Here is a 26,755-nt window from a genome sequence, read left to right as displayed (position 1 = left end):
GGAGCAGCTAAACAGCGATGTGGCAGCAATGACAGATTAGTAATTTGTGCTCCTGCTTCCAAACACTCTCACTATTAAGTCAGAGAAGTTAACAGCTGAGACTGACTGTCTCAAATATAAATATCTTGACCATTTACAAAGCTGGATGCTGTTGTTTGATTGCTGCCTGCTCTCTGAGAAACACAAAATAATCTGGCAGTGGTTTGTGATTAAGAGGTTGGTAATCGCTGGGCTGTTATCATTTCTTACAAATCCCTTAAACACACAAACAACAATGAAAAATAGTGATCAGGGCAGCAGAGGATGTGTTCGGGGCACACTAATTTTACTGCTTGCAGGTAATAAATCACGGTCTCTTGTCAAGAAGGTCAAGAAGTGGACACAGTGGACTGGCAGGCGGGTAGTTCACACGTGTTGTGCACATACTTTTCTCTGAGTTGACTTTTTTTTTTTTAGCACAGTTGCATTTTTGTGAGTGCACACTATCGACAACTGTAGTTAAGAAATGAGGTTCATTAATGGGACAAAGCCAGTTTAGGCATTTCTACATTAGCATTCCACCTGGTTGCTGAATATTAAACTAATCTAACTTGTCTCAGCTTTAACAGACAGACTTTAAAATTACAATGTTCTTTTTAATGTCGCTTGTCTTTTTGTGTTTAATTGGTTGTCTTGCTTGGTTGTCCTTTTTAAGCTGCTTGTATGCTCTTTTTAATTGCCCCTTGAGGACAAATAAAGTTTTCTGAATTGAACTGAATTGAATTGAAGTACTATTAATTCTCCTATGTAACTCTCAACATGAAGTAAAATAAGTGTACCTTCTATTCTTTTAAGTAGTAAAAAGTGTTGTTAAATATCTGGCCATGATTCCTGATTTCAAAAAGCTATATCTGTATTAATGTATTGATTTCACCCATTGAAGATTGTTATTTTAACGTCTCCTTTGAGGAAAGAGAAATATTAAACACCAGTAAGTCACATTATACTCATATTGTTAAGTAGAAAAGAAGGTTTAAAAAAACATGACTATGTTCTCAAAGTAATTTATGGATAAAGCTTTGTCACAGTCTGAGTAAATGTTCTCAGAAATACTTCTGCAATAAAGTTTTCACATAGGAAGCAGGGGGCAGGAGTGTGTTGACGTCTACGTAAGAGTGTGTGTGTGTGTGTGTGTGTGTGTGTGTGTGTGTGTGTGTGTGTGTGTGTGTGTGTGTGTGTGTGTGTGTGTGTGTGTGTGTGTGTGAGCTGCGGGTTATTTCAAGGTTCTTCCTGTAACCAAATCAGAGCACTGACAGGCTAATGAGGTTAAATGATGATGAGGCTTCAGGAAGAGAAGGCCTCCAGGATGAAGAAGAGAGGATGTGTCGAACAGCTGGGAGAGAATGGTGGCTTCTCTCTCTGCTTATGTAGAACCACTATATCTGGCAGAGAAGAGCTAGTCTCATCATATACAATATCCACTGGGAGCGAGAGATGCTGTGTAACACAAAATGACCGTAAGTTGGGTAATGATTATCATGTAATGATTATTGATCTCCGTAAGGAAATTCTCTTCTTCAAAGGGCAGTCAGAGGGGTCAAGGTTAACAGCTTGCTGTCAGGCACTTGAAGTACTCTGCTTCTTCTCACTGCCCTGGAGCAACCCCATCTCTGAAGTATATACTGTGCTGCTGATGTAAACAGATGTAAGCTCTCATTCAACAGCACTCTGACTGGACTCCCAGCCAAGCAATAGACTTAAGTGTTCATCTCACTACTTCCAGTGACCGGATCAGCTGGGGTCAGGCACGGGGTAAGCTTCAATCAAAAAATTCCTAAAGCGCATTCCTCCATGCACTTCACAAAAAACAGATTATTTAATCAGTTCAGGCACAGAAATGAGCCAAAAAGGGTATTTAAGACTAAGAACTGAATCTGGCAACATTCACAGTTTAATGAAGGAAACGAAAAAATGGACTACTGTGCTTAACGTGATAACTGATGATGTTGTATTGATCTGTGCTGCCCTGCTGCCTTCCACACATATCACACCACAGATACCTGCTCGATGACACTTCATACTATTTGTTGATTCATCAATTTGTTGAGAATTTATCAAACTATGGATGAGGATATCAACCTCTAGTCAGCAACTTGGAAGTGACTACCAGTGTTCAGCAGGCTCTTGCAACCACAAATGAACTAGATGCTCTACATGAGGAAATACTGCTGCAAATGGCAACTATTATTTCACAATTCAGTCAATCAATTAACTTTGGTTCAAGCAAGTCACTTAAAAAATGTTGTTAGATGTGACATAAGAGCACAGTTTTATCTAGCACTAAGCGTTAGTGCATCTTCAACATAAAGGAGTATTTTGAGTGACATCTCCATCACTTTATTTTTCAACACGGCTGATTAATGAGAGGTGACAGTGGTGGCCTCTTTTCTGAAACCTTCTCTGCATGACGCATCGACTACAGCAAAAGAGTACACGGTCAAGGGGTGTGTTTAAGTGTGTGTATGTGTGTGTGGTGAGGTTACAGTGCAGTCAAACAAAGAGGGCCTCTGACACAAATCCAACCAGTCCTTCTCTCTCTCCCTCTCTTTTTTCACCAGGCCTCTCACTGTTTGAGTCTTTTCCTCCTGAATGGTGCCATTGAAAGAAGAGGCAGTTAGGACCTTATTCTACAAAGACTTTGTGAGGTCCCAAAGGAACACATGAGCTCTCAGAGACAGGCCTGACTGCTGCGGATCATTTTCCCTCAGTCACCGTCTCTCCAGAATTAAACTGTCACAGACTGGGGGTCAGAGTTTGTGTGCGACTAAGAAAATGTCACTCCACTTGAAAATCAAGACAGTGACAACAACGTGATTTACAACGGAGTCATGCCACTTGCCTGGTCTCAGGCTTTGAAAACTATGACTGCAGATGCCTCCACCCAGCATTTGTGTAGCTGTATGGCCTAGATAAGCTCAGCTGGTGGAGAGAGAGCGTGGCAGGGCTGAGAGATAGCGGTCAGAGATAGAGATAATAGAGCCTGCCGGTTCCTCTGATGCCTGTGAAACGATGGACTCCTTTGGGGTTTTCTGCGCAGACAGTAATGGATTTATACCACAGTCAATGGTTAGGCCGAGACAAAGTGTGGGAAAAGCTTGGTCTATTGTGGGTGTAATACTGTAAGGTCAAATTAATCTCAGAACGAGAAAAAGGGTTTAACCATGGTCAAATTTACAGATTACACAGTGCAGCTTTTCCCACATGAAATTAAGGATAAGAAGAGCAGACATAACGTTTTTCAGGTTCGCTTTTAATTTGACTTTTATTAGAAATACCTGCCACTGGCTCCTTTCCCCTCATAAACGAAGGAAGTCAAATATACTGGTCTGGATAATGCAGTCATCAGCTTCAAATTCATGCCACACACTCTCAGGTTCAAAGTGCAGCTGGAAGGTGCTGTCAGCCCAAGTTCACCTCGATTCCACTGACAGTGTAAAATGTGACACGATATGCAGGCAGCACTGTCCCTATCATACATCTCTGGCAGGGCAGCACAGCTCAAGAGCACAGGCTGTAAGTACGCCTGCATATGGAACAACCAGCCACTACCTCTACTTCTTCTTTTACCTGAAAGCAGACAGAAAGCCTTTGCTCCTTCTATAACCAGGCCACACTGTTCCTGAATATATATGAACATATATGTACATCCTGAAATAAAAAGCTTAAACTATTCCTTTCCTAGCAGGGCTTATGGATGCTATGGACCAAATGTACAATGCATCTCTTATAGTATCATGATGCAGGTGATTCTGTACAAGATATACTTGGATTAAACACTGTAACATTTAGCCAGTTAATTGATTAGTTGATCAAAAGAGAAAGAAAGATAATTTGATAACAGATTAACCATTTTTCAAGCAAAAAAAAAAAGCCAAATATTCTCCATTTTCATCTTTTTAATCTCAGAATTGCTGGTAATCTTTGTCATATAACAGTAGCTTTAATGTCTTTAGGTGCTGGACTGCTGGTACGACAAAACAAGCAAAAGGGAGACATCATCGTAGGCTAAGAAATTGCAAATTGCATTTTTTTCTCCCACTTTTTCTCAAAATTTTATTGACTGAATAATAATGATATATAAAAACAGATGTTCCATGCAGCACTGATCATATACTTTATGGATTTTAATCTACATTATGTATTCTCTGTAGGGAAAATTATTTTCTGCATTTGCCCAGTTTTAAGTTTTAGAAGCAATGGGCAGCCACCATGTGGTATCCGGGGACCACCTCCAGCTCTAAGCCTTCGCCTTGGTCAAGGACATTTTTGGAGAATTAATGTAGCATGCTTCTGATGGCTGGACAAAACTAAGCTCCTGAAGGAAACCTACGCAAGCCTGGGGGAAATATTTAAACTCTACACAGAGGCACCGGCCATGAATAACTATTAATATTTATTTTACCCTACTCACTAAGTTTTGAATTGGGAATGGTGTTATGGACAGCCAAGATTAAAAGATAACTTTATCCAAACCTATTTTAACACAACAGTCACTGCATATGTTGAGTTATTTCTCTGTCCCCATTCCTCATTAAAGATGGGGAGCAAAATTTTCAGTTCTTGCTCTGTGCAAAAAAAGCATTAAAACATTCAGTCAAAATCAAATATGAGGCTTCAGCAGGCACAATTAATGACATGCAAAAATCCAAGTCTTTCTTTTAAAAGAAAGTGCAGCAAAGTGCACAGTGTCTGAGCCTTTTTACAGCACTTTTACGGGTTGTATTTACATAATGGAACATGTGCTATCATGTAAATGTCAGACAACGATAAACAAACAAACAGCCAGAAAGCAGAACAATTGAAAGTTCAACTGTTTGCAAAAAAGGAAGAAACAACAACTAGATGAGAACCACAGAACTACTTTATGAAGGAAATGATGATCATAAAGAACAGCTGACACACCTGGGTGGTGACAGTCCATCCTTGATGTAATGGGATTGTAGCAACAAGGACTGAAATGAAGCATCTGCTGGAAAATTAGCTGCTCACGAGAAATCATGTCTTTTAAATGCCACTCTCTGTCCTCACCCAACCTCTCTCTTCATCTACATTTAGGCCGATGGCACCCCCCCACCCTGTCCTGCGGTGATCCTGACCCAGACCCCTTCAATCTACCGCAGGGACTATACAGAGGCAGCAGAGCAGCAAAAGCAATAGGCTAGGAGCAGCTAGAGGAAATTAAAAACACATCTACCACTCCCTAGTTCCTCCCTTTTCCTCCTTCTTCTGTTGAACAAGGCCAAATCCAGTAACCTCCTGGTAAAGTCTGCGTATTAAGTTCTCCACATTTCTAAAGTTTATAGCTGCAATCCCAGTCCCAGATCATAAGACAGAAAGAGCTGGAACTTGGTGTTTAGCTGACAAGGTATCAAAGCTTTTTAACCTTAGGATATAAGATAGCAAATTATATTATAAGTCTGAATCTATTTTATGAACCCCATATGTAACTACGACACACACAGACACACACACATACACATATACATATAAATATATATATAAAATGTCTGAGTCATGTCTCTCGCTGTAGACTTTTTGCTGTGGTAAAGTTGGTGAGAATTTTTTAGGAATCAGCTTGCTTTTAGCCACAGAACGACATTCAGCGAAGGTGGGAGGAGAGGCAGACTTGGAAATGTTTTACAGGAAATACGGGCTGGGAACATGGTAACTACAAGGAGTAAGAATGCATAGGGGAACCCCAAGAATATGATCCTCTGTGTTTTCACATTCACTTGGGCAAGTCTTCAACGGCTGACTGAAAATTCTCCCAGTGTGCAATTTGGTGAGTGAATGCATAACAACGCATCCAGCCAGAGTTTAAATCACTAAACAAGACAGTTTCATGTCCAATTCATTGTCTTGTTATGAAATGTCCCCCAGTCATCCATGTTTTACTGTAAATAGGCCAATAAGACTGATGTGGGCAAAACTAGCCTTAAAAAGAAAAGATTTGACATCTTATGTGTCTTTATTCATTCAGCTTCACATCCCACAAATTACTTTTACCTGATGGTGATGTTATATTTTCTCCACACTAACTATTGTCTCACTCGTCTCATTTTCAGTTGACAAGATGGCTGCAACTTCTAACAACCATACTTACTGTATCTCAGTTTAAATGAATGCAGCTTGGCAGCAATTTAGTAATGTAGGAAGATACCACAGGGCCCGACATCCTGAGATGTGAGCTGATTATCTGCCACCACCACTGATATGCAGGGTGGCTGTTTCATTATGACAGATGCTTGGATTTGAAAGTAAAACTTGTTCAAAATCATTGCACAAGGAATCATTCTCGCACACTCCTTCCATTACGGCTAAACTCAGTTTTGTTTTTAAAATGATCTGGCTATAAACAAAATTTTGTGAAATCTGAATTGTCACCCTCATAAGCCAAAACGTCTTGCCTTTGAAATTTTCTTTTTTGAGAGTTAGATCTTAATTCAAAAATCTTGGCCTAGTGGTCCCCAGATCCGCACACCTCCTAGTGAAATTTAATCCTTATTTCTTCTTGCTTTGTTTGCACTTGGAATACAATGAAGTATGGATGCCTAATTTACAATATAACTGAGTAAGAAAATGAAAGGTATAGGCACAAAGAACTATGATAATAATCACAATGAAAATATTAAAAGGCAAAGCTAATAAAATAAAATATTGATAAGCGCAAATGAGATCTAAAAACATACTAAAAACAAACCACACCTATAAGTAAAAGGTGATAAAACTGGAATCACAAATTGCCCTGAGAATAACAATGAGTCAAGTTTTAGATTGTTCTGTATGTTATTCCAAGTTGCAGATGCACAGTGAGCAAAAATGGATTTTCCAAGCTCAGTAAGAACAGCCAGAACCTGCAGCGTAATCATTTGAGTGTTTATGGTAAGAGCCCACATTAAAAGGCAGCAATGAGGAAATGTGAGTGGGTAGAAAACCAATGAGGGCATCATCATAATAAAACCCAGTATCTGTCACACCTAAGAGAGAGGGAGTGCCACCCAACCTTGGCATCCAGCTCATAGCGATAAGTACAGTAATTATCACAAGTAATAAATCTTAATGCAGAGTGATAAGTGTCCCAGGGCGTAAGTCTCCCAGCTAACACATGCATGTATGAAATGTCACCAAAATCCAGTGCCGATAGAAAAACTGCTTCAAGAAACAATATTTTTTTGACAGTTCAGTGGAAACATGATTTACTCCTGACTCTGACTCTTTCAATTTTTGTGCCACGCACAAGAGAGATGGCAATGTCACAATAAACAATTCTTTTGGCTCTGATGAAGATCATTAATTTGGCTTTGCTCACATTAAGAACTAATAATCTAAACCCAATCATTAGAGAAAAGCAGTACAGATTTAGAACAATGACAGACTCTCCCCTGTACAATCTGTATCTAAAACGCAAATGCTACATCTTTCTTGTTCCTCATATGATAACTTTTTGACAAACAGGTATCTATCAAAACAGCTAGTTAAAATCTACTACGGAACCACTTCTATGGACATATTATCAAATCCAGTTACAGTTATCTAAATTGTGATGATCTGGTTAGAGTGTAAATACAGTTATCTTTAGACAAAATTCAGCTCTGATTTCATGGTCAGGTGTTTGGGAATGCTCATATTGTATTTGCAACATAAAGTCACACTCATACTTCTGCCTCACTTGTGCTGCAGAGGCTCTGTAGCTCTGCTGAAGGTACTGATGGAGCTGACCTGCACTCAAAAACGTAACGACATATGGAGGCAACTGCTACAATGGAGATACCACACAGAGACTACAGGAAATGTGATCAGTCCCCTTTCCATTTTGCTCTTTCATAAGGGCATGTGGAATATTAATCTAAATTAGATATGTCTTTGAGGTTTCCATTTCTGGCAAAGACACAGCTATGAGAGAGTAACTGGTTATAGCATCACTGACGTCAGATGGTTGAAGGTGAACTCACTGCTGTGGTCAGCAATCAAAGAGAAATCAGACTATTTTTCTATGTGTGCATCTACGTGTCTCCATGCCTGTTGCTCTTGTGGAACAATTTCATGTAAACAGGTTCAAACAATCCAAACCCACAACCCCCATACAAAGCCGCCGGTTGCTGGAACTCCTGGCAAAACAGGAAATACAACTTCATCGCAGCAGCGCACACACAATATGGCCAGGATGACTCTAAGCAAACCAGGCAATCGAGTTTCACTATGGTATGAGTCACAACACGACTCCACGAACAAGGAGTAACAATTTGCTTTTTGGCATTCACACCGACAGCAAGCTGGCCTCCATGCGCACACGATGACCTCCTGACTTAATACAAACAGAAACTGTCAGAGAAGTGTTCTTGTATAAATATCAGGTGATTTTTCAAGGTGAAATCATGAGAAAAGTTTCGAAAATATAATCTAAATGGCACATTCATAAGTTAAAAAATACAAGGACAATAATTTTTCCTAGGGGGAACACACTGAACCTTGTTCTTACAGGACCACTACTTTACTTTCTCTACGCTACCATACTGAACTCAAGTTGGATAGGGTGGGAATTGTTAAGTGATCAGGGTGGCAGCAGCTCCTTTCAAAGCCACTGTGTAAGATCTGGTTAATGAGATGAGCTCCCTGCTTTATGTGCCACATGTGTTTCTGAAACACACACACACATTTTTACTCTCAGTCCACACCTTTCTGCTCATTAGTATGTCCCATCTTTTCCTCATTTCTTATCGTAGCAGCCACATCATCTTCTGCTGTCATTTCTTATATTTCTTCTTGTATCATTCTGGCCCATCTTCCTACCTGTGTGGTACTGTTTGGTTTTTTTTTTCCCTGCCAGATGGACAGAGCAGAGGGAGAAGCAGAGCGAGGGGTGACAAACACCAAAGTGGAGCGTCCATTTCTCACTGGGTGGCCTCTGTCCAAGCTGTTTGCTAACGGTGTCACAGCAGCAGTTAACAATGCGAACGCTAAGCTATAGCAACACACGCGCAGACGCACACACAAATGCTGTACATTACAGCATCTAATGAAGCTTCTGCTGCAGCCACCCACCAACCACTTAGTGCTGTGGTTTTGCTCTGATGCTTTTTATAAACACAGACCTGGAGAACATGGGGAACAGGTGTTGCACATACTCAGTGGCAGCTGTAGGAGGTTTAAGACTGGAGCTAACACTGAAAAAGAAACTTTGTACCTCTGTCCAGCCCTGCTTCCCACTAACAAATCCACTGGACCATTTTAGTTTGTTCTTCTGCCAGCGGCTAGGCACTAACACAGTCAAATATTGACTGAGGGCTGACTTGAGCCCTGCCACCAGGCTCCACCACATCACCTTGGACTTTAGCTCAAATCGCTGCAGCACATTATGTATCAAAACCACACAACCCATTTTAGTCTCTTACTCATTATGTATTACGTGAGTATGCAAAAAAAATACAGAGAACAACTGTTTTTTTGGTGAAGCTGTTAGTTCCACATTCCTTTGAAATGGGGATCACTGACGTTACATTTGAGGAAGTACAAAGCATTGATTCAGAGAGTGGACAGTTTAAATAAGATGGGAAATTCTGACAAGCTGCAACCAATTTCTCTCTAAACTGACTCATGCAGGATTAAAATCCAGGATATCAAACTAAACCCAAGCGTATGCCACTGGCAAACTCGTGTGCTGCACAATATGCTATCTGTTCAAATGGAGAAGAATGAATTCACTTGACATTTTAAAAAATGCTTTGGGGTCATTCCAGTTAAAATGATGAAATTATTTAGAAGAAATACGGCTCGACCATGTCTGATTTGTATGGATTTCTAAAGCATAAAATATGGATTTTTCTAAAAAAAATATTTGTAAAATTTTAGCCTGATATATCAAGTTAATTACCTTCTGAGATAAAAAACCTTTTTTTTAAATTGTGAATTATGAGCAGTGTTTTTTGGAGAATAAATCCCTTCGGTGTGTACTTTTGGCTTTGTAGGTTTGCAGATCATTTACATGCACAAAAATCTAACATATTAAAGTAAACGGAAAACCCAAAAACCATTATATCAGCTCTTTATCAGATGGTTATGTGTAGGGGTATTTCTTTGTCATAGTTCCCTGGAGCCTTGTCACTGTCATATTTCCAGCATTTATGCTAAGCTAAATTGGTAGCTCAAGTTTCATATTAAACTGGATAGGTGAGAGTGACACTAATTGTTCTTAAAAAGGATAACTATTTCAGTATTCAAACTATTGCTTTAATTATTGATTTCTATAATCTGTGTGCGGTACAAGTTAGGGGATCCAGTCATGAAAAACATAATAAGATTAATATAACTTTATCATTGGAAAGTAGGTACCAGTTAATTGAGGTATGGACAGAGCAGCAGCCCCAGCATCATCACTTAGTGCCCAGATGGTTAAAAGCTTGTCTGCATGGTCTCTTCTTCCACACTGACCTGCACACTGAGCCATCTGTTTAACCAACCAAATGGTGCCAGGCATGGCCAGGCCCTGCCCTATTGCTTCAGAGCAGGCCTGCTTCGATAGAGACTAAGAGTTAGTTTCGGATATCATTTGCATTCCCTTTCCAACTGCCTTGCTTGAGCAAACAAGTAATCTGGCACGTATGAATCAAATGCTGCACTATTCTCCTGCAAAACCAAACATGGTTTCAACAACAAAAAAAAGATAAATCTGAACTTAATTAACCTCTGACAGACAAACTGTTATAGCAGTGCAGTTGCACTATGGATGTACTGGAACACTGAGCTCTGGTGGTAATTTCCCCAGAGATAATGTAGTCTTGAGGGGACAAACATCTTTTATGAGATGGTAACGAGTCTTCACGGTTGCCGTAGCTCATCAGAGAATCAATGCAGTGTTGGATTACATACCACCACTGTACTGTAGGCTGTTTTAAAGTGGAGTTCTGCCATGTCTAAGCAGTTTAGACTTTGCCAAAACTTGCATACAAAAGCAGCACAACCTTTTTTGAGATCACATCAATCACTGTGTCTCATCAGTGGGCATTTTTCCCATCTTCAGCATCTATCTGACAATCTGTATAAAAAGCCCAATTTGTTCACCATCCCTACCCTGGGCTCCCCTCCACATAGCCTCTTCCAGACAGCTCTCTCTTTCAGTGCTAGAATCAGCCTTTGTTAATTATAAATCTCACCCTGTCCTCTTCTTTTAGCAGGCATGGGGAGGGGGAACTATCCTGAGCAAAAGCATGAGATGAGGAGAGACATTAAGAGAAGTGAAAGGAGAAAGAAATGAGACAGGATGATTTGAACGAGAAGGTCAGACAGAGAGATGACAGATATTAGAAGGACAAAGACAGGATTGTTTGTTTGGGGAAAAGGGGGATAACATAAGGACTGAGTTGCAAGTGTGGGAGCGTGTCTGACCCCAATTCTACCATGACTCCTCTGTGCTAGAAGGAAGGGAAAGTGGGGGATGCGGGGAGTTGTCCAGACGTAAACTTACAATGACAGGGCTGCTGCACCCACGACAAACCCCCACCACTGAATCGGCCTTTACTTGCCCTCCAACCCCCACCCAATTCCACTGTGCACTTCCACTTGCACTAAAGAGGAAACTTCTTCAAGTGTTGTGTGGAAGTCTGACATGTTGTGAATGCATTATACTGGGCAAATAAACAAAACTAAAACTCAAGATCGTTCAGCCACACTGAAAGCACTGTGCACAATTTGGCCTTATTAATGGTGTGGTCTACATTTCTCAGTGCAACCCATCCATGCATGTAAAAAAAAAACAGAAAGAGGCCTGCACATAAAGAATGCAAGGAACGTGGCGTTATGAGCCTGTTTTATTAAGAGAGGGAGCCCAGCATAGTGAGGGGGGGGAATAGGCATGTGATGCTGGCAAAAAAGCTGGGAGAGGATGAACTAGCTGGAGCTCAAACTGGACTTTCCGACCCCTGGGGCAGAGGCCAGCCCAGTGCAAACCGGCCTGGAGGGGGCAAATAAACATGCCTGCCTGGCTGGCTATGAGCACTGGAAGGACCAACAGGGAGGCTCACTTCAAAACACAGCAGGGCTACTTCACGGGTGTGTTTATGACCAGGAAACTGCCTGACAACTCGCATACACAGCTCTCAATAATTCAATGCAGGACGGGCAGGAGCTCGATCACATGCATTCACTTATAGGACACTTATAAAACCATCATGTTGATACAAATAATCATTAATTGCGAACGGAGATTTAAACCTCGCGCAGGCAACATTTCTAGGCAGTAAGACAAAGAACAGCCGCAAGCAACAAACTATCAGCTCACTCTGGGAAGAGGATTTAAAGCACTAAGCTCACCGTTTTGGCAGGAGACTCTGAGATGGTGTGGTAAGTGGGTTAAAGCACACCCCAAGTCTCATAATCGCTCCGGCCTCCCCCTCCTCCTCCTCCCTCGTTCTCCCTGTGTCTGCCAACACCAGCCGAGGGGAGCAATTTCAAGTCCCACAGAATACTTGGAGATGCCGGGATAGAGTGAGCTACCTTAAACAGAAAAGACATGCACCAAAATGTGAAACTTCATCTGAACACAGCCGTGCATTACAATCATGTGGAGGACAATGGCTGAGTCTTCCTTGCCCATGGGAATGCATCTTTCTTTTACAAGGGTCTGCCTCTCCTCCTCTCACACCTAATGTAATGTCTAGTGTTTCCTCCTCCCCTCCCCTCTACTGCCCATCTCTGTGTCCTTTTTGACATGTCATATTCTTGTGACTGTGAAGCCAAAATCTGCATGACTGTTTTTATGAATCAGTGTGAGATCGAGACAAAAAATGCAAAGCCCACACTGAGTCCCTGTCCAGCACTTGTAGGCACACAAACACATACATCCCAGCTTCTCACACAACGTCACTAGCCAGACACTGTGGTAACATGACTCTATGGTGAAACTGTAGTACTGTAGCTCAGCGGGCTTTGCACAGTCCCAGGCCCCACAGAGACCAGGCACTGTTTGCCTGCAGGACTTGACGAGCGAGAGCAAACAGAATACAGTAGGTCCATTGAGACCAAGCTGAAACACAGGGCTGCAGAAAGCACTGTACAAACTGACGCTGTGAGAAAAAGGAAACAAAGAATGCAGACAGCAAGTGGGGAAATTATACCAGAGCAAACAGCAGCAGAGGTAAATCTCAAAGGTAACTGCATATTGCTAGATGCCATAATAAAACACGGTCCCTTCTGCCCATTGTATTTTAAAATCTCTCTAGAAATATGCTTAGGATCCCTCTCTGTCCCTTTCTTAAAGTCACTAATCACAATTTTTGGGGTGGCTGCTGAGGAATTTAATCCTAAATTAAGGTTAATCCCTTCTCTTTCTTATTGCCAGCTGCCTGATCCTTCCAGAGTTGTAAGATGACGTGACTTGCAATAATACTCACTGGATAAGGTATCTGATGCAGTTTGTGCAGCTAGAGAAGGTTAGATTCACTCCCAGAAGAACTACTAATAGCTGAAAGAGGACGTGTTCCAATGTAAAAACAAACGTACAGCCTGCAGGAAACTGACAATAAGATACCAGCTATTTAGCGCATTGTGCCATCGCACATCAACCATTATATTGTGTTATTTTTGTTTTTTCTCAATTTTCCCTGAAGTACACTATTATTGTTGATATAGTCTGTATTGTACCAATTTTTAACTACACTACTGGATCTAAGTATCAAATAATGGATGTATTTAAACACTCTTCTGCAAAGGGGAAAGCAGGTGGTGAGTGCAGGTGAACACAGTCTATTCAGAAGATATTATAAAGAGAGGTTTGTCTTGACTGAAACAGGATTACAGGAGCAAGGTGTGGTTCCTTTTAACTCACAGTGGCATTGTGTGTGTGTGTGTGTGTGTGTGTGTGTGTGTGTGTGTGTGTGTGTGTGTGTGTGTGTGTGTGTGTGTGTGTGTGTGTGTGTGTGTGTGTGTGTGTGTGTGTGAGTGTGTGAGAGAGAGAGAGAGAGAGAGAGAGTGCGCATGTGTGACAGGAACATAAAAACACCCCATTATGATCGGACTAAAGGTTTGTCAATGTACTGCCCTCTGAATCCAGAAGACTACCTCTGCATCACATTAAAATTTTTTCCTATATAAAGCACCATCTGGTTCTAATGCTAAAGAAGTGGTAATGATTTATGAATTGTGAGTTAAATTGCTAAATGATTGTTAGTTTCAGGTCAAAGTATCAATCACACAGGGGAGATGAGGGGAAGTTTTACATGCCGATAGAGGTCTCAGCCCCTTCAAAGCTATGTCAGGCATCTGGACTGACAGCGGCATCTCTGAAGTGGAATTTGGCCAGTAATAACAGCTGAATGGAAGGTGTGTCTGATATAACCAGCCTCAAATGAAACTTCAACAGAGGGCCTGCACCACTGGATCACCATCATCCCTTTCTTTCTGCAGGAGCAGAGATGATTTGAAGATCAGCGCTGCTGCCACTTAGCTCGTTCTTCACTCTACCATCCACAGTCATCGTTGTCCAAGCGCTAGTGCCGAGCGCTGTCACAACAAGCTAAATCCATCCAGAAGTCATCTCTTTTTCTCTGTGTGTTCGGTTTAAAGCGTGGCGTGACTCCAGGGTGTGGTCCTACAGCCATGCGTGCACGTGCACTCACAATGAGCAGCACATGAGCTTACAAAAGCATACACTGGCCTATTTGTTTTCCAGTCACAGACAGCTACAGTGTTGAGTGAAAACATTTGACTATTGACAAAAATTTAAGAGAGGAAAAATAGGTCAAAGGAGAAAACTTAAGGGAAGGGAAGAGGAGTGTTTGATGGTATAATTTGACATTTCGGGAAATATGCGTAATCCTGTTTTTGACAATATCATTCTGTGTCTGCCTGCCAGTTCCTGGTCCATACATGCCATTGCATGCATGAATAGTATCAATCATCTCATTTAATTTTCAGCACAAAAAATAAGAGCATTTCCCAAAATGCTAAACTATTCCTTTATAAAAAAAAAAATTGTGAGGGGAGGAAAAAACCCACAGCCTGGAGGCTTCCCATGGGGCTGCCAATATTCTGGGCAAAGTCAGACGTGGGAACCACTGGAAAAACACAGCTCTCTCTAGACAACTGTGCATGTGAGTGTGTGCATGTACATCAAGGAGGGGGAAAGCGTCTGGAGTAGTTACATGGCAGAAATGTTCTTAATGGATGCAACCATGTGTGTGCTGAGCTGTTTAAGCTAAGAGCAGTGACAGAGTTCATGTCTGGGAGAGAGAAGGGAGCAGAGAGGTTGCCAAAGTGCATGTCTGAGACAGACGAAAAGAGAGGCATTGTGGGTGTTTGAGTGCCTCTGAGCAACAAAGTGGGTCAAGTGAGTTTCAGTCAGCGATGGAGAGATAACAGTGACCTTCTAAACACACAAGAAGTCACCTGGTAGCTGCTGCATACAGACAAAATACCACCGTCTGCTGCCTCTCTCTTGTTCTAAAGCTTTTCATGTTGCTCTTCTTAATTGTACTCATTAAAGCAGAGGAGATCCGCTCCACATACACACCCTCTCCAGAGACAACCACACAACAGACTGTGCATTTCCTCCATGGATTCACACACAATACACTTCCCTCTCTCTTCGAGGCTCTCACCTCTCTCTAGGGGGGCTTGTATCACATTCACACTTTTTTAATCATCACTTACTTCCACTGTGTTTTGTTCTCCTTCTTTGTCCTTCTCTCTTTTGGTCGTCATCATTATTATTTCTCAGGCAAAGCCTCGTCTGACACACTGAACTAGACAGTTATCTAATCAGAGCTCTGTTGCAGAGGTCATGGGGAAAAGGGAGACAGAAAAGGGAGGACAAATCAAGAAGGTGAAAGAAGAGAAAGAAGCACATGGACTGGCTTTCTTCTTGCAACAGACCTCCCTTTCAGCCTCTGCCTTGTCCTCCCATCCCTCCTCTCCTGTCAAGCGATTGCTCTCCCTGAGTTATCAGTCCATCCGTGTCCTCCTCTCCCACGAAGATAACAGCCTCTGCTGGTGTGTGGAGAAACACCCAAACTTCTGTCCCTTCCTTCTCTCCTTCACTGCACTCTATTCCACTCATATGGGACAGTTAACAAGCCTGCCCCTGCTGTACACACTCATTTTTGACATCTTCCCTTAAAATAAAAGAGCATTCACCACATAATTGTATTTTGAAAATGTGGCACTAGTGGATGAGCTGCACTGAAAGCCAAGTCTCCAATGTGGAGAAGATTAAAAACAGAGAGCTAAGCATTACAATGCAAGGGTTACACAGGATGGCATCAGAGGGCCCAATTACAATACTTCTAATTTAATCAGGCACTTCAATAAACAGCACTTGAAGGCATACAAGTTTTCACGTGCAGTAGCTCAGGAAACATCTGTGCTCAGGCTCAGCAATAGAAGACTATGCACATGCACTGAGCAGGATGAATAGAATCTTTACTTGGAGAGAAGTGAAGAAATGAAATCATCCTACAACTACCAGTGTCATTCGTGCAGCAAAAATCAGATTTATTCATACTGGGAAGATGTTCAGTCACATTAATTACTATTTAATTTAAAATTTCAGTAAGCAGCATGCCGTCCTGTCAGATAAAAGCAGTCAGAACTACAGAAGATACTGGAGTCCAGTAGTTTTTCTATAGCTTTTGATACCAAACAGTATATTTTAATGCCATTTCTTAAAGTTTTCCTAAAGGTCTTGTCTTAGTTTTGCAAGCTTGATGTAAGGCTGAAATATAACTGAAGATTAAGGCTATGTTCTGACAAAGCACAGCAGCAAAAAAAATGCAGCCCGTTTAGTTTCTTTGCGGTCACTATGTTGACACAGCAGCATGCTAAGGCATGCTGTCATCTTCCAAAAACTTTGAAATTAGCCAAACCTTTGCAGAAATGTAATTTGACTGCATTCGCTGTTCAAACACATATAAGCACAGACTTAACTTGATGGCAGATGGATGGTTTTCCATTGTAAGAATTTGGGAAAGGCCCATGGTGGCACGAATATTTACAGGAACAGCCCCCTAATCAGTTCTTTTAGCAATTTCTATTGGAGTGTACAGTCCGACAGCCTCGACTGCTAAGTCAACTCAGAGTGCGTCGAAACAATGACTAATGGTAGTTACTGAACCTAAGTCCAGTTCTTTGAGTATGGAGGAAATAGAACAATGCAGGGTTTGCTATGCTAATCAATATAGCAAACATCATGTTGTTGATGGCGATGCTTGAGAGAAGACTGCTACTTGACAAGGACAAATACAATGAAGGGGGAAAAAAAGGCGTTTGTTGATGTTTTTTTCTTCAAGTTCATTCAATCAGCATCACAACCAGCACAGCAGTGTGCCACTGTTCTGCATTGGTAGTTCTTGTGGTTGGAACATGCACAAAACGTTCTTGCAATGGAATTGTTTATGTTCACCATTAAGGATTTAATATATTGTTGATGGGAAATCCTTGGGAAAAATGTAAATTGACCATAGAAAACACTAATCACAAGTCAGTCAAAATGTTCACTACACTGAACAACTCTGAATAATTTAGTCACAGTGTATACACATACGCACATCACCACACAGTCTGAGCAGGATTTTCAAAGGCCCGAAAACCAAACCGCTTTATGCTTGTCTGAGGTCCCCTAAGTCCATTTCGTAGAGCAGACTTAATATATTATCTGCATAACATCATAAATATGTTAGCATACCATACCCTCAGTGAGCAGAGCAGACCAAGTGAACTTGTGTGGAAATAGTTCACCAAATAACCTTAATTCAATCTGATTTGGAAATAAGGAGGGAAAAATGCACATTTTTGATACAGTGCCATCATAAACTGGGACAAGAAGCATTCATGGAATGACCACATGCTACACTCAATTAGCATTAAAACAATGGCTCCACAGTTAGCAGTTATAGCTTGAGATAGGAGCTGTGAAAAGACACAGAGATCAAAACTGTATGTTTGAATGTATGGCTCTATGAATGCCTCCATTAGAGTATGTAGGGCTAGACCCGAATATCTGAATATTTGGTCGTTTTGATGGTATCCATATATATGAACTTTGAGATCCGAATACTCAGATGTCACTGTTTCAATTGCACAACTTCTCTTGTTTACATTTGCTTTATAGAAATGTCCGTTCTTGTAACTATATGCCACTGTTTTGCACTACCCGTCTTATATATAAATATATATATTGTTAATCTAATTAAGTAAATGTGTCACTTTCTAAATTAATATTTAATTTGTATTTGAGTTTGTTTAAATGTCCTTTACCGTGTTAAAGGCATTATGGAGGATGTTTTTTTTGTTTAATTTGTCTGATTCACATAAAATTAATATACTGACCTTTAGTGGACTTGTATGTATGGTCTCCAAAAGAATAAAAGATTAAAAAAAAATAACTGTGGTCATGGCAGGACCTGAAAAACATCAGCCAATCAATGCGCTCGGACCGAGCCGTTTGGTTTGCTCCCTTTCCTGTCAATCAAAAATCTTCCGGCTCAGGCCTAGTTACGTAGATTACGTACGCCTTGGACTTACGTGTTGTCTGTATGTGTTAGCTTCGTAGTTAGCTGGCGACTTGTTTTGCTCATCTTTTTTTACATAATGGCAGATAAAGATCCAGGGGGACCCAGCCGTAAAAGACAACTTCACGAGTCCTACGCAAGTTTCTGGAGGGGGGCGTTTCTTTGTAAATGTTAAGAGGGGGGAGGTTAGAGGGGGGTGAGGGAGAGGTGGTATGTGCGCATGCGCATGCTACGTTCAAAGTCGTAGGAAATGAAATCTCCTCTAATGCCTTTAATAAGTAAAGAAACGAATAACATAAATAACATTCTGTCATGTTGGTGTTACGCCCTTTTTTCCAACATGTAGTTGGAAGCAGTGTGGTTCTTCTCCGGAAACTAGGATGACCTAATCCTAAACTATTCCAACAATTCACGAGCAAAAGAAAAAGTCCAAGACATCAGCTGCAAGCTAGATGTTTTTTTCTGAGCTTGAAAGGAATGTTTTTGCTCATGTCCTGTGAGCCGGTCATTTGTCTTAGTGACAGATCTCCGCAGTGTAAGGCCACTTCTCTCCCCGCTGCCTAATGTCTGATTCACAGCAACACTCATCTTCACCACACAGTTGCATTCTTCTCAGTACACACTCACTTCCCGTGACCTCCAACATGCAGCACAGAAGGAGCAAAAAGGCTGACCAACGCCTCCAAATAAAATGCAGATGAAATTCCCATGAGGTGCCTGGAAGCAACGGAACTGATTTTATGACACTACAGAAAGAAAGAAAAGTGGTCATTCACACATTGCTTTTACAATGAAGAACTGACTCACTGTTGAGACATAATGGTCAGGATTATTCCAGCCTTTTGATGATTCAGACCACTGACAGAGATGAAGGGCTTTTTCACTTCTCAATTAACATTTTTGATTACTGACTTCAAGAAGCCGGTCTTTATCTTCAAGCTTTAAATTAAAACTGGTAGAAAAAAAAGTGCTGTATTTCTGATAAGCAATATAATTTGGAGTAAAATATGAAATCACATGATAGGAAGTTCTGTTAAGTGTGAATGATGGCTGAAAAGAACTGTTTATTATTGGTCAGGCAACTATAGAAATATATTAATCAAATTCTAAAATTTGTCTGAGTGCTAATGAGGGAAAACCAGTAAATATTTGCTAGTTCTAGTGTTTCAAATGTGCATGCTGTGCTTTTCTGACTTTAATATGGTATTGTTGACTAAATATGTTTGAGGGAGAGAAAACCCAATGCGAACATGTCAGCTTGGGTTCTGCAATGGGCATTTTTCTGAATTTTCTGCCCCAGTATGGGAATGAGGGCTGCTAACTTGTAATGATTTTCAATAAATAGTTGTAAAAACATCCCCCAAAAAACAGGCCTAGCATGATTATAGATGTCTTGTATAGTGCAACCAACACTCTAAATGCCATAGGTATTCAGTTTACCATGATATATGACCCAAAAAAGCTGCAGTTCTTCACTGTTGGGAAGCTTGAAGAGCAGATTTTTTTTTTTTTTGGAATTTTTACTTGGAGGGGGAGGTGGGAGGGAGGAATTAATGAACTGCAGTTGTGAAGTTTTATGATTATTTGCTGTGGCTCAGAGTAAAATAGATAGCAGATGATGAACTTATGACTTGACAGGTGTGTGACGGTCAAGCTAATGTGTATGCGGGGCGCACAAGGTTAATTTACTTCTCCTCACTCTATAAAAAACAGATGGAAACAGAATCAGCTGTTTCTTTATCCCATCAGGCAGGATTTCCTGTTTCCAGAACATTTCTGCTATGCTAGAGAATGATAGAGCTCTTTGTGGAAACACACACACACACACCACCTGTCATCCCCATGTGTGAAGCCTTAGTTAGGGATAGATATGAAGCAGGTGTAACAACACACTCTTCTTACAGCAGCAGACAATTTCAACTCCCAAGACACAAGAAACAAGGCGTACTTAGATAAAGACATTACAGAAAAAAGTGGCGACCACCCCTTTTCAGCTCCCTGACAATTTACATTAATGGATAGGTATCAGACTACTTTGCAAGTCTGCAGAACAAAGCCTGTTCCCTGGAGATCGAATACATGATGTGTGCTTCTAGTACCATCACTGCCTCTCAGAGTACAGCACTAAAACACCACTTAACATCACACTTTCTGAAAGCTGCAATATAACTCCGAGAAACTTTACAAAGTGGGAAGAGAAATAGTTGTGAGGATTCAGAGAACAGCACATTTAGTACTGCTCGGAGACGAAGCCAGCCACTGCAGCTATTCCTACCCCTCATGGCCTTGGGTTCAAAGTGAGAATCCAGAAAAAAATTCAAACAGTCAAATCTGGTTTTCTTACAGTACTGTCTCCTCTATTTTAAAAAGCACAGATCCAAGCATTCAAGTTTAAACTCACTGCCTGACATAGCTAGGTACCATCTCTTAAGTGGACAACCATTTGCAAATCTGTACAGTCGCCTTCACTTTAACTGCTAAATGGACAGTCATATAAAGGAGGGTGTAAATCACATTTTATGTACAGCACTCTGTCAGGCTGTCTTAATGCTTTGTAGACTATGCTTCTCCTGTAACCCTGTCAGAAGCTTTGTTGTAAGTCCAATAACCCTGTTTAAGTGTTTTGCAGATGGACGATGAGGCATTTTCTCTCACTCCCTCCCTCTGCTATGAACACTGACCGCGGGGAGGACGCAGGCCAACCTATGGCAAGAAAGGCCTCCTCAACATCTGTGTTTATCCTCAAGCTAAAAGCAACAGCCTATATTTACCCGAGTCAAACATACCCAGCACAGAGGAGTCAAGAGAAGGAAGATGTAGTCTGGGACCTAGCTGGTGCTATGACTGAGGGGCTATTCTGTCTGACAGCCAAACTGAGAAGACCATAACTGCTGGAAAAGACAAAAGTGCACTCTGGGAGTGCTATGCTAGCTGAATGCAAGCACATCTCGTGCATTTACAAGCAGGGATGTGATTCTCTGATTCATCCTCTTCCCTTAGAAGAAGACACAGATTGGTAAACAACACCTTGAGGGAATTTGACCTCTGAAGGAGTGAGGAGGAAAAAATGAGGAGGCAGGCTTGACAGATCAGCTGCCTACCTAGCAAATGTTTTATAGCTGCACAGAAGGCCATAAAGCAGAGACTCATTTCAAGAAACACGGTGTATCCCTCTTTTCTGTAAATCTCTGACCTCTTGACACTGTCATGCATGTTGACTTATGGATAAGACCCTCAGGGGAGGAAAATACATCAAAGAGAGTGGGGGAGGAGCTGCTATACCATTGGTGGTCTAACACTATTTCATTTTAAACTGTACACCTTCACTCAGATTAACGCGCATGTATGACACAGCTCTTCTGAAGCTATATCCATCCTGTGGTTTACCAACCTATATGAGACTGCTGCTAAAGATTAATCTTACACACTGACTTGTTTACCTTTTATGTACTCTTCTTAGGCTTATACACAATGATGCTCTGCAAATTATCTAATCAATAATCAAATGAGAAATATATATATTGTGTGTGTGTGTGTGTGTATATATATATATATATATATAATTGTACATATCTGTGAGGCAGTCTAGTGTGGTTTTGTATTTTCAGTGATTTGAGGACAGGTCGTCACTTCATAGAGACTGTAGCTGTAAACTACATTTTCATGCACATCACAGCTAAACCACAGAATTACATAAAACAACACCACATTACATAATTATCAAATAAAATGTAATTTCTGTTCTCGCTGCATGCATGCTTGCTTTCGCCCACACAATGCACTCTGGGTTTCTGTTCTGCTCTCCCTCAGACTGTCTTGTTCGACAAGCTAAAATTTTGCTGCAACATCAGCATTGTGTACTGTTTGGTTTAGAGTGAATGAAGTCTTTATATTTTTGCTGCACTGTAATGGCATTGAAATTGTATTTAAATGCAGTTACGTTACATTTAAGGCAATTTTAATTGGTTTGAACATTCCTTTGCTCTATGCAAAGAGATTCAAACTGCCTCCTTTAGTGAAAGGTGCAACACAAATAAACATGTTTTGTCTATATATTCTATATATTTTATCCAAGAGGTGTTGCATGAACAAAATAACTGTCATTACTCAATCTTGCAACCAAAAAGGGAGGGTTTGGTCATCTACAGTGTGAGAGTACGGGGTAGTTTGTCCCCATGCTTTAATATTTGAACAATTAGCACAGGAAACAACTATGAATTAAGATAATAATCCAATTAGACACCTGTTTGCAGCAGTCAATTAACATCCTAGCTGTGTTTCACTTCAGTTGAGAGGAGGCTGTGATGCCAGGTGTGATGACATGTGGAGAGCCATTTAGATTACCTGCCAACACAGGTTTAACCTGCGTCACAGTGTTGTTTATAAGGACTATAAAGAAGACTAGGAGCTAGCAATAAATACCAGAGAAAGAAGTTAGAAATACACTTCAATAAGAAATTGATTTCAGTATCCTTTAGCAGGCAAGTCAGGTCACTCTGAGCCAGTGATGGCTGAATCAGTTCAAGTTAAAGCCGATGCTACACGTTAGGCCTCTCAAACACACGCTTCTGCACACACACACACACACACACGCAGCCGTCACTATGGACGTTGACATAGACCAGATGGCATCCATAGCCTAAAGGTTTGTCCTGCCTCTGTGATCTACCAGGATACACCCAACGATTGAGATTGATGTTGTGCATGTACATGTGTGAATTCCTCGGCATACTGTGAAAACACACAATTGTTCATTTCTATTAACCTTTATTTAACTAAGGCGCCTTTAAGGATTAGATAGAAACCTGGCAGGAGATTTTGCGTTCTAAAATTACAAACAGCAGGAGGGCAGCCAAGGTGTCGCGGTTGGGAAAGAGAACTGCAAACATCGCTGGTGCCAAAACACTCTCTTTGCTGCCTTGAAAACTATCACAAAAGATGATCTTGGAAAGATTTGATTGTTCACCCAACAGATGACCATGATTGTATGCTTGTGAGTAAGTTCCTTAAAATCCTCTCTGAGAATAAAGTAACAAGATAAAAAAAAACAACAACTGATGAGTCACCTCTGCCAAGATAAGGCACAGTGATTCAACAAAATGTTTACAGGCGAAGTAACTCAGGTGGCCCACATTCAACTCTCTTTGAAGACAGGATTCTTTGTTCCTGCAGCTGCTCACAATGAAACACTAAAAGAAGCAGCAGAAAATATGAGATGTTCAAAATCACAGACTGTAAGAAACTCTTATCTTTTCCCCAGTGGAGCAACTACAAGCTGACTGCTGGAGGTGCTTTACAACGATCTGACGTGAGTCAAAAGTAACGAAATGAGGATAGATAAGCACAGGTAATGTTTTGCCACTGCCAAAATCACACAACAAACATGCTTATACAGATACTGTGGACCTTTCAGGAGTTTCCAAAATCATGTAATATTCACAGCAAAACATATTTTGGACAGAACCCAGAGCACATATAAAATGTATGAAGTTGAACAGCATCAAAACACATTTTGAATGGAAGATTTAAAGACATAATCTCGACTAAATCTCAAAACTGGGTGCTCAGAGACATCATAAACATTGCACAAAACTTTGATTTTGTCTTTGTTAAAGTACATTTATTAGTACTAATATTTGTCTGATCTTTATTATATGATGTGTATAAGCACATCTGGGAAAGGGGTTGCTTGAAAATTTTGTTTATCGACCTTTCCAATGAAGTTGGCACAGCAATTTTTCCTGTTATTTCTTGTTGTTTCTGAGCATATGACGAACAAAAACATCTATTATACTTGAGTAAATGGAACTCTTATTCCTAAAAATGGTTATAAAACATATTTTTTCCATTCTTTTCTCTTGGTGCTGCCTTAAATCCCTTTCGGGGCACCTAAAGCCCACACAAATTCCAGGAAAAAGACTTTTTCCTGGAATTTGTGTGGGTAGAAACACAGTGCAATGGCTTTGATTCAATTCATATAACTTAAACTGTCCCACTTGAAAAACAACATGCTATCTAAGCAAGATTCCATTAATGTCAAATTCTAAATAAAGTGTGAACCGGATACTAGACAACAGTAGGTTCTATTGACTTTTATGCAATGTTAACGCCAGAACTTCAAAAAAAAAAATATCTGAAGAATAATTTCAAATTTTTTGTTTTCATTTCATTGCCAATGTTACTGTTATGCACTTTGCTTAACACTTGGAGAATAAACCTCAAAGGCCTGTTCATAAAGGACATTTTAAAACACCGAAGTAGAAAAAGCACAGCTCTACATCATAAAATGAACAAATTCTCTTAAGCTGTTTCAGATTTAGAATCCTGTCAGTGTGATGACATTACCTTGGCACTTAAAAACAGCACAATCGTTAATCTTTTTACCAACTCCTTTGCCACTGCTATGACATGAAAGAGGCCTATTACAACATAATTTTGGCAGCATCCCACTGTATAAAGGCCCACACAGTAGTGATTAGAAGCACTTTAAATTGTAAAAATGTTTGTCATGAAACTTTAACTGTACCAACATATCTACACGACAGACTGAAATGCCTGCAACCTTTTACATGTTTGTTTCTTCTCCAGAAAGTCACACACTCCTGTTTACTTCCAGCATGTCCCTGCAAACACAGCTTGCAGGGACACGCTGCTGCATTGACTAATGTAAAATGTCAGGTTGAACTAGTGGTGCGCTGCAGTTCTTTTTTTTCCCAGCAATCAATTTATGGGATTTTTTGCTTTGTCAGACAGGTAGAGAGTTATAGCGGGAGACAGGGCAGGAGCATGTGACTGTGAGATACAACAGTGAAGGCTTTGTAGATGGATATTATTCAAAATTAGAAGGTCTGACAAGAGCAGTGTGGCTACTCTAAGAATGACATTACTTTTACTTACTCAATAAGTGTAGTATGCTTTGGATTTACAGCTATAAACAATGCAGTGGCACGGACTGGTAAATTCCCAGACCATAAATGACTAGCCTGCTTAATTTTGCCTTGGACATTTTCAAAAAAATCCATGGAAAGGGTGGAAGTTTCTCAATGGAAACTATAAAGAGAGAGCATTGTGTAACTGACTCCTGCAGTCTGGTGCACAGCCAGAGATCAAAGCAAACTGGATTTACAATATGGAAAGCCATGTCATTATTATTCAGCATAAACTTTGCTGTTGAGAACTGCACTGACGACATTCAAATCTGATTCCCTCTCGAAATGAATGTGAAATGCAGGAATTACCCATTGCACAGCAAAAAAAAAATTAAAAATAATAAAAAAAAGTGGGCAGTGCTGCACTCCAACCCATGTGCTGTTACAGTCTGCTGAGCAGTGGGATAACCAGGTTGAGACACTTGAACATCATTCCCACATTTTCCTGCTAATCATTATTCTATTAGTTCCAGATGGGAGGCAACCAGTGCAAATGATGCCCAGAATATATGCAGTGCTGCCATGCTCTGCTGCTCCTGCCCAACAGATCCATCATGCTGATACTCGACGTGTCATTTCCTGAGGGTTGGGGAATACAGCAGCAACACGGGGGATCTCAATGAAAGGGAGGCATCATCACCTCCCATTCAGTGCGCGCACACACACACACGCACACACACACACACACACACACACACACACACACACACACACACACACACACACACACACACACACACTCGACCGCACAGACGCTCACGCACACTCGCATTTAGACGATGCACTTGTAAATCCTGCACACACGTTTTGTGACAGAGTCTGCATGTCCACACACGCAGCAGCAAGATTAATCCACCTTTTACCATCACAATTAAAACGTGTTGCACACCCTCTCACGGCAACCAGCTACCGTTTACAACTCCTGGACCCTCCTGCAGAAATACGCGTTTAGCCGTGAAGCCAAAAATTATTTTCCATGCAGCTCATAATAAAACAAAACCTCCAGCCTTGGGAACTTCCTATTGCAGCACAACTACTCGAAATGCAAAGCTCGTCCAGGCTAACTAGTAGGCTAGCTCTGCTCCCAAACAAAGCTCCCATTGTCTGGAACTTGTAGTTTTACCGTTTTCTCTTGGCCCTCACAACTGTGATTAACTCAGGTACGAAAAACTACAAATCCGAAGTCTGCATAGCTCTGAGAGCATGCGCATTAGAACCCTAATTATCAGGATGGTTGAAGAATATTTTACAGTTAATACATTTTAGCGGGTAGCACCACATTTGAGACTG

General features: G+C 40.9%; 1 protein-coding gene across 3 annotated transcripts in view; it reads right to left on the bottom strand.

The window, feature by feature from the left end:
• Window positions 1-26,755, bottom strand: part of sipa1l3 (signal-induced proliferation-associated 1 like 3) — a 77,196-nt gene that overhangs the window by 49,988 nt on the left and 453 nt on the right. The window contains exon 2 of one of the 3 annotated variants that reach the window (XM_022221081.2): window positions 12,346-12,528. The exons of the other annotated variants lie outside the window; for them this stretch is intronic. The gene's annotated coding sequence lies outside the window, so the exon portion shown is untranslated. The remainder of the gene's footprint in view (window positions 1-12,345; window positions 12,529-26,755) is intronic. 3 annotated transcript variants of the gene reach the window in all.

This window comes from Acanthochromis polyacanthus, chromosome 13 (genome assembly GCF_021347895.1).
Source record: "Acanthochromis polyacanthus isolate Apoly-LR-REF ecotype Palm Island chromosome 13, KAUST_Apoly_ChrSc, whole genome shotgun sequence".
NCBI classification, from domain to species: Eukaryota; Metazoa; Chordata; class Actinopteri; family Pomacentridae; genus Acanthochromis; species Acanthochromis polyacanthus.
This window is presented reverse-complemented; position numbering and strand designations above follow the sequence as displayed.